Source organism: Bidens hawaiensis, unplaced genomic scaffold (assembly GCF_021521415.1).
Source record: "Bidens hawaiensis isolate Kalapana, Puna unplaced genomic scaffold, B.hawaiensis_p1.1 tig00035947_1, whole genome shotgun sequence".
Classification (NCBI taxonomy): Eukaryota; Viridiplantae; Streptophyta; class Magnoliopsida; order Asterales; family Asteraceae; genus Bidens; species Bidens hawaiensis.
Genome location: NW_027496266.1, coordinates 21,909 through 30,640, shown reverse-complemented (window position 1 = coordinate 30,640; position 8,732 = coordinate 21,909). Strand labels below are relative to the sequence as shown.

Below are 8,732 nucleotides of genomic sequence, written 5' to 3'. Positions count from 1 at the left end.
AAATAGAAATGTAAAAGCTAGAAAATTATCACAAACACACAAGGTTCGGTTCAATTTCAGTTAAAGTCGGTTGACGAGTACATATTAACCATAACCACAACCGAATAGTTGGTTAATCAGATTCTCTTATCGGATACACCAATAACAATTTTTCTAAGCCATTGTCATTTAAAAATGGTTGTTAAATTAATGCATTTTATTTTTGCTTACTTAAAAAAATGTTGTTTTGGAAACCCCGAGTTCAACCACTTGGGTAGCCAAGGTCCCAAGGAGACTAGCTGACTAGGAAGTGATGGTTTATGGTACAGGCGAATAACACACAGAAGTTACAGCTTATACAATACAACATACAACTAGTTAAGCACAAAAATGTCATTGCATTTATTATTAGTATATTATCGAAGTTTTATAACAAGACCACAATATTACCTACTTATAACCTAGCATGGCACCTGTGTAGTCACCAAATGCGTTGAAGCGGTGAACATAATCTTTATATACGCTAGCGGTGTAAAGCAGTGGTTCTAGTTTGTTCACCAAGTGTTTTGCGGGTTCAATGATGCAATTGGGAGATGGGTTAACAAAAGTTGCAATGCTTAGCCTTGTCTCATTCGTATTATTCACCACCCGATGTTTAGCGCTTCTAAACTTCCCGTTGCTAATTATCTGTATCAATAAAAACGAATCCATACCCGTCAACCATTAATGCTAAAAACGCCTCTTCAACTTTAGGAACAATGTTGCATTTATATATAAACGCACAGGTCCTGGTAGAGTAACAGGTCAACATAGGTGATGTTTTTTTGTACAGGTCGACAAATATTTAATGTTATAAGATATGTACAAAATAACTAAAACTTTGTCCAAAACGGACCTACTTTAAGTTTACATACTCTACTAGAATGACTGCTCTTTGCCCTTGTTTTGCCCCTACTTCAAAAGGTTTTATATCTTAATAAATTTAAGTATTTTTTTATGCACAGGTTCAATGAATAAGGCACCAATGATTAAATACACAGTATCCTTTATATCAATATATTATAATTTAATTAATGATCTCAATATTCAATAAAAGAAAAAATACCATTTAAAAATATTAACAAGTAACAACTGTTTAAACAATCTAAAAATGTTCCCCACCACCTACCACCCCAAATAGATTTCTTCAAGGGCAAACTAGTCACATTATGGGTTTTTAACTTTTTATGGTAACTACACATACCTCAAGTTGGTTACCTATGTTAACAACAAAGGCATTAGGACTGGCTCCAACATTAACCCATTGACCATCCTTCATAAACTGAAGCCCAGTTATACCCCCTTGATAAACAAGGGTTATAAGACTAGGATCAATGTGTGGTAATATTCCCAAAGTTAGACTCGGGTCCGGGCACGGCGGGTAGAAGTTAGATGACAATAACTGAAATTTACTTGTATCTTTAAAGTACCCTTGCTTCAACCCCAATCCTTCACAAATCATCTCTAAAAGCCTTGCACTCAGTTTCTGTATTTCCACTAGATATGCCGCGATCACCTCCCTGAAGACAATATTACAATAACACAATTAAACAAACATTATTAAAGTGATGGTTATATGATGAAAATGAAACATTAAAACTTACTGATATTGGGTTGGTGTATCTGGCCATAGATGAATGCATTGCTCCAACGGATGACAAGGAATCTTATGATTTTCCCTCCATAAATACACACCGTCTTTCGCGTAATCAGTGCTGCTTGTGTAAGTATAACTTTTTTTAGGTGGGATGGTTACACTTTTATCTTTGGGTTGCATGTCAAAGAATTCATTAAGAACATTCATTGCATCAGTTACTGTCTTTTCTGGGATTCCATGATTTATCACCTGTTCCAACATTTAAAGTTTACAAAAACTAATCTTTTGCATACAAAATTCGAAACCCGCGTGAAAAATAACAAAAAGATAGAATTTTTATCATGGGTTAAACTAATTACTAATAAGTACATGAAAGAAACTGAATTCTTTAGAAGCTTTCAAGATTTCTTCGACTAGTTGACTATGTTCATTTGCAGCGTTTGATTTCGCAAGATCTATAACGGGAATCGAATCACAAACAGGAGTATCATGATCTTGGGTCTGTATTCCTTGGAGAATATGTACTCCTTCGGTACACAATCGAGTTCAAACCACCTTGAATCCTTATCTTCCTTCATCCCAATATGCAAATAAACATACACAGTGTTACATACACATATATATATATATACACACACGCAAATTTATAAATTTGTTTTCACATATATAAAAATTAGTGCAGATCTGAGACTCTTATTTAATGTACAACTTGGCACACTCAAAATTCCCACCTGGAAATACTATATAAAAAACAAATGAAGTTAAAAGTTATTTTCACCCATATGGGAGTTAAAATCATACATTAAGAACTGGAATCAAGTAGTTGGACCCATGTGGTTACTTCCCATATTTACACTTATGCTATAATTTATATTATTCTGCACACCACTAAGAAGCTGATGTTGTAGGCTCTGAGTATATTTATTAAGGACCATTTAATCTTGAAGAAAGTGGTATAGGTATATGTTCTTCTCATTGGGCAAATGTGTAATATACATTGAGACAGAAGTTAATATTAATATAGCTTTATGAGGACATAAGCCTTTTTTAGTGAAAAGGACAACAATAATGCAAATTACTTCAAGATCAAGAACCAGATATATAAATTCTTAATTATCTGGTCCAAACCAGCAGCAAATCAACAAAATGCTGACACCGTATTAAACATCTTCCGGAAAACAGGCCCATAATTTTTTATTTTATATTTTTTTTATAAATCAACATGGAGCTAATACATATACAATCACAATGTAAAAGAGAGACTAAAAAAAACAACTATGCAAAATCATGCACCATGCCAACTTTATATCCCCATCTCGTTGACCACATAGACATAAACACATAATTATGTGGTTATCATCCAACTCAAATAAATGGAAATGGCTTATTTATTCACCTATCTTTTAAGTCGAGTTAAGCCACTTCTTTGACGTACCTCCCATTACGTACTCTGGAATAAATGCCTCCAATTTATTCCCAATAAAATATGTAGTCTAGGCCAGCCCATTTAATTCACATATCATAATCGTCTTCACGTGTAAAAGACTCTTTATATCTACATATCACCGCCATCACAACTAATTAGATTAAGCTAAGTAAGGACACATTCTACATATAACTATACACTTCATAGGTATATAGATTTTATGAAATATGAATCAATTCTTGTCTCTGTTAAAAACCAAAAGCCTCTAGCAAGAAGCTAGAGGCTGATTACAGCGAGACAGTGGGAAAATTATCAAAACTACAATTGTACCATTTCTCCCAATCTTAATTCTTAGACTAAATATGACCTATTTCCTTTATGTTTATCCATAAGAATTTGCCTTGCTGTCACCTACTAATGTTGCAATATATTGAGATTGATCGAAAATTCCTTCTTTGATCACTCTTCAAATGTGCCAACACGAAATGCCGAATATTGCTTGAACCACTTTCAACATCTCCTTGAACAAACTTTGTTGAACCGGGTATTCCAGTAACTTTTAAATGTCCCCTTTTGTAGTCAAATACTAGAAATTTAATCATTGGCTGAGACATTAGTTTAGAATAACGGTATAATTTAGAAGTAGTGTAGTTTGTCATGCCGTTTAAAGAAATGCATATATATATGAAAGTGATGAAGTCATTTAAATCACCTGGTGTCATCATTTGCAGTCAAATACTAGAAATTGCATGGTGTAATTTAGAAGTATTGTAGTTTGTCGTACAGTTTAAAAAAATGCATAAATATATGAAAGTGATGAAGTCATTTAAATCGCAGGGTGTCATCATTTGCCTTTTTTTTTCCTCCATGAACTTGATTCACTGTTTCTAAATGAAAGCAATTAACTCATTTATATCTTAACTAGCTTTAGAACCTGTGTAATGCACGAGAAGTTCAAAATAAATACAATTAAACTATAAAAATTAAATGATCAAATTAAAAAAACCAATATTTTTATCAAAAGATAAGTGTGGGGATGTGATGTTCGGTTTATTTGTACATATTAAATTGTGTTAACGTACTTGTTTTACGTGTTTAGTTTAGGAACTTTGGTACTTCATACGTGTTTGTTGTGTTTCAGGTCACAGGTACTTAACGCGTTTAATTTGGAACTGTACGAGCATGGAATGAAGACTCGGGAAGTCCAGCACGCTTACCGAGGCAATCATATGAAGTTGCTGAGAAATGAGACCCATCGCGTAGCGCGATGGGTGTTGAAGGTGGGGCATCGCGCTACACGATGCCCTGTAAATGTCTGCGTTGACTTTTGGTCCATCGCGTAGCGCGATGGACCAGGAGAGGAGGCCATCGCGCTACGCGATGGTCCCCAGAATCGTGAAAGTTAGGGTTTTGTTTTATATTACGTTTTGACGACCCTAGACGGAATTCTTCACCTTCCAGGAAATTTCCAGAGCAGAAGAGCAAGTCCCGATCATCCCCAATCATCTCTAAGTGTCCTACATGGCCTACCAGATCATAACCCAAGAGATGCCGATGCGCGGCTAGTTTCTTCGAGTCATACCCGGGATGTATAGTTTGTAATCTTTTAGTTCATTTCTCATGTACTAGAACAACTAATTGCAATTGTTTTGATGTTAATCTATGAGTATTAATATTTAGTATGTTCGTACAATCAGTCGGTTTAGGATTGTTTGACCTGTTAATTGAAATAAAGCATACGTTTGCCCTTAGTTGAGTCACACAGGCAGGGACCGCTTGATAACCAGTGCCGTGTGTTAGCGAGCGTGGATGCCTAAGGTTTAACCGGTTAGTCAGTCTGTAGTTGACACAAGATAGTTAATCTGTTAAGTTGCATAAGATTGCTGTTTGATTGCTTACTTGGATTCCTGGGTGTGATTTGCTTTGTTGATTGATTGAATCTTTGGTTATTTGTTTAGCTATTATAAAACCAAACTGTTTGCTAGTGTGATCAGCACTTTAATTGAATTACTTCATAATGCTAGGAATCATTTTCACTGCACACTGACCACATACTCCTGGTGGATACGATACCTGACATACCCTAGCTGCTTAGGTTAATTAGGTTTTTGCATGACTCAAACGACGGTCATCAAAATGTCGTCGTTGCCGGGGAGTTAGTGCGCTTAGTGTTTGTGTGATTAATTGATTTCTTAGTTAGTTTAGTTAATTTCGTTTTTGTTTTTAATTTTAGTTTAGTTTTATTTTCCCATTTTACGCGGGGTGTGTTGTTTGTGCAGGTAACAGGTTTATGCACACCCGCCATTCAGGAAGAGGTTCTCCACTGATTTACGAGCAAGAAATCGAACGTATAGCTCGGCAGAACCGAGCTCAGATCAGACAGCCAGACATGGAAGGTCAGAACCAAAACCAAAATCAAGACCCACCACTCGAAATTAACGTTCTCCAACCTGAACTGAATCCACCAAACAATGATCCACCGCCACCAATAAACACCAATCAACAACCCCAAAATTCACCCCGACACTCCAGAAACCGAAACCATGACAGACCCGGGCCATCAGCCCCGAACAATACCCCTCGTCACCGACAGATGATTATTCAAGAATTTGACCATGTCAGTATTCACACTGATGATGAAGAAGAGGGAGATGAGGAGGAATTTGGCCCGAGAAATGAAAATGCGGGTTTCCGTGTTGAAGAGGTTGATGAGGTTGAGGAACCGGTTAGGGTGAGAGGTAACAGGTGGAGGAACAGAAATCTTGATCGAGGTGGTAGAGGCAGGTATAGGGAGGAACAGAGACAACCGATTCAGGTTAATCGGGGAGGTTTTGAGGAACCGAGGGCTAGACAGAGAAATTACAGGCCTCCGGTTCAGGGTGTTAACAGTCGGTTTAGACCGGCTATCTCAGATGGTGCATCACCGATTGTCCCACAGGTGCGTGTTCAGGGACAACCGACATTTAAATCCCGTCCGTCCTACATCAACATAGTTCCTCATTTTCACGGACTGGGATCAGAAGACCCGTATTCACACTTGTCAAATTTTTCAGGATTTGCGGGTCTATTGGTGATGGTACATACGATCAGGATGAGGTTCGGTTGCGGTTGTTCCAATTTTCATTAAAAGACAAAGCAAAACACTGGTTCAACTCGCTACCGATGCACAGTATTGAGAGCTGGGCCGAGATGCAGCAGGTTTTCCTTAACGAGTACAAATTACAGTCAAAGACTATCGAGGCCCGAATGGAGATTAGACACTTTTCACAGTTACCGGGTGAGTTGTTTCACGAGGCTTTTATTCGTTACAAGGAAATGATTCGGAAGTGCCCGCACCATCAGATTGAGTTGTGGGAGTTGGTTAAGTGTTTCGTTGATGGGTTGACATATGAAGATAGAAAGCATTTGAAGGCTTCGTGTAATAGTCAGTTGTTGAATCAACCCGAGGAAGATGATTGGGAATTTTTGGAATTTATGTGTGAAGATTCCAAGGCAGAGGCAGCAGCAGATCGAAGACGAAAAGTCAGGATCACCCGAACAGTTAAATCAGCCTTGAGCGAGTCAGACAGAATTGCAGAGTTGGAACGGGAACTCGCGAGTTATCGGAAAGAGAAAAAGAAGGAGGTTGGTAAAGTCGGGGTGAAATTCCTGGTTTGTTCAAACTGTGGCGAGCTGGGGCATAAGGTTGAAGATTGCCCCGGGTTCGATGATGACGAGTATACCGATGAGGAGGAAGTCAGTTACGCGTATGGGGAGTCCAAGGGTCAAGGGTTCAATTCGAACACTTATCACCCAGGCCTAAGGAATCACCCGAATTTCAAGTACGGGAACACGTCGAATCAGTCAAACCCGAACTTTCAGGGGTCCAGTCAGAACCGACAGCAAAGCAGCTACCGACAGGGTGGTTCGAACAGTCAGTTTAACAGTCGGGGATATAACATAGATGGTTACCGGGGTAACAGTTCGTCGGGAAATCAGAATCAGGACCAGCAGAAGGGTAGTGCGGGAAATTCAGACGAGTCGATACATTCAAAATTAGATGCGTTGTTGAAAGTCGTGACTGATAATCAGAAGGAAACGCAGAGACAGTTCGAGTTGAGAGATAAGTCAGCAGAAGCGATGTCAAAACAGATTGGTCAGCTCGCAGCAGACGTGGCGAGATTCCAGAAGAACGCGGGTCAGCTACCGAGCGATACCACAGTGAACCCGCAACATGCCAGCTCAAGCTCAAAGAAAGATAATAGTGTGCACATTAATGCGGTAAGTCTTGTACCTCATTTCGAAATTAATTGTGTTGAATTTGAGTCGCCACCGCAAGTTGTTGAGGCGGTGGTGAATGATGTTAGTGATGATGATGTACGTGTTGGTCAAAATGAAATGGTTTTCCAAAATGAAGCGAAATTAAAAACAGATGAATTAACTTTTCGTGAAAACTGCTCTTGTGAAAAATGTCTAAACGCCAAATTGACCAACACGGGAGATGAGGAGGTGAAGGATAATATCACCTCAAGTAAACTCCAAGACCCGGGAGTGCCACTCTTGTCAATTCAAATTGGAAATTTCAAAACTGATCGGGCACTTCTAAATATTGGAGCTTACGTTAGTGTCATGCCAGGCAATTTATATGATTAGTATGAGTTTGGCCCATTAGAAAATGTAAATACCACCGTGGTGTTAGCGAATCAAACTCATACACAAGCCCGGGGCGTGGTCACTAATGTAATGGTTCAAGTGGACGATTTTTACTACCCGATTGATTTCCTTGTACTTGACTATGCTAAGAGTAATATTAAGCAATCTGAAATCATACTGGGCAGACCGTTCCTTGCTACAGCATATGCGGTAATTGATTCTGCTGAGGGATTTTTGGGCATTAAGTGTGGGAACCGTGTTAAGCGGTTATTATTGTTTGAAAATGCTACTAACCCTCTTGTTGACAAGTGTGTACCATCATGCACAAATCATACAAGAGATGGGTGTTTTGTAACTGATAGGAACGAGCTGAAAGGTAACAGTGAGAAGAGAGGTTGGAATGAGAGAGGCGTTAAGATAAAAGATGGAGAGAAACCAACAGGAAGGAGAGGAAAGAAATCGGTGAGTTATACGGTGACCTCACCGGTTTATGAAAATAATTGAGGCATTCGAGGCATTGTCGAGTTGTAGACACGCAATTCAGCGCTGACCGGGAGGCAACCCGAGGTTTGTAAGTATGTTTCATTTTATTTTCTGTTTGTTGAGTCGTTGTTTGACTTTTGTCTCGAGTTTTGTGCAGCAATTCCCAAGTGTGGGGAGGATTTTGGTGAAGTGTGCATCATGGAGTGTCGGTAAGTTCTTGATCAATTTCACGTCAATCCAGGCACGCATTGCAGATTTTAACTGTGGAAACGTGTTCAGGGTGATGTCGGGATGTCGAAAAGTGACTAAGTCAGAAAATGCCCGACGCAAAATTTGAAAAAACTTTCTGTTCCCAGGGGACCATCGCGTAGCGCGATGGCTTTGGAAGGTTAACCATCGTGCTACGCGATGGTTACCTTGGCATCCCAGACATCTGACGTCATCGTGTAGCGCGATGACGCCAGATCAGAGACCATCGTGCTACGAGATGGCCCCTAAACCCTAATTTGCTCAGATTTGGATCGCGTAGCGCGATGCCAATGTCCAAGACCCATCGCGCTACGCGATGGGCCATGG

At 39.2% G+C, this 8,732-nt stretch overlaps 1 pseudogene across 1 annotated transcript; it reads right to left on the bottom strand.

Annotated features, from left to right (window-relative positions):
• Nucleotides 1-354: 354 nt before the first annotated feature.
• Nucleotides 355-2,199, bottom strand: LOC143587994 (hyoscyamine 6-dioxygenase-like; annotated as a pseudogene). The gene is made up of 4 exons (XR_013145009.1): nucleotides 1,985-2,199; nucleotides 1,623-1,864; nucleotides 1,223-1,538; nucleotides 355-666 (listed from the first exon to the last, which is right to left on the bottom strand). The product of XR_013145009.1 is annotated as a hyoscyamine 6-dioxygenase-like (transcript).
• Between the last annotated feature and the right edge of the window lie 6,533 nt (nucleotides 2,200-8,732).